Source organism: Poecilia formosa, unplaced genomic scaffold (assembly GCF_000485575.1).
Source record: "Poecilia formosa unplaced genomic scaffold, Poecilia_formosa-5.1.2 Scaffold91, whole genome shotgun sequence".
Taxonomy (NCBI): Eukaryota; Metazoa; Chordata; class Actinopteri; order Cyprinodontiformes; family Poeciliidae; genus Poecilia; species Poecilia formosa.
Window position 1 is genome coordinate 1,933,805 of NW_006800030.1, and position 805 is coordinate 1,934,609.

The window sequence follows — 805 nt, forward strand, 5'->3', positions numbered from 1 at the left end:
CTTGTCCCTGCATTGCGTCAAAGGCGAGAAGCTAAAGCACTGTGTTAAACTCGGTGCTTCCCTCTGCTGTGTGTTGCAAACTGTGCACTAAAACGTCTACTCTCAGAGCTAAATAGATACTGATCTTTTAGTGTCACCATCTGATATGCTGACATTAATAGGCTTCAACATATCAGACCATAAATAGGATTCAATTTTAAAATATCAAGGAACCAACTAATTGGAGGGAAAACCGTCAACACTTTAGACTTAGGCCTGAAGGATCTGTTATTACTAAAACTAACATGCAAAGTTATACTAAAATAAAATTTATCAAAATTATTTCTATTAGTAAAGTCAAGAATATTGAGAGGAACTTGGAGAATTTATTTTTTTTTTATGTATTTTCTTCAAATTTGTTAGTTTGAAGTACTAAGGTTACCAAGCATTTAAACAAGTCCAGATGATGCTGTCATTTTCTAAGCTGCTGTACATATAGGGACATTTACAATACCTGACCAAATGACTGTAATAACCCTGGCCAGCTATATGATGGGGCAAGATGGGGCAATGCCCCCTCAAACAAATGTCTTGCCTCCTCAAATAAAACCTCTAACAAATAATGGAGTATCTGACTGAGGTTCTGCTGCACTCCGCTCAAACTCTTCTACTGCTACTAGCTCATTTACTAGTAGCTTATTTGCTTATTTAATCACAAATAAACATCAAACCTAAAAACTTAAAACTGTGACAGACTACTTGTTCTGTTCTTTGTGTAGGAAATGTTTGCATGTTTGGTGTTGAATCCTGATACTTGAATGTAATC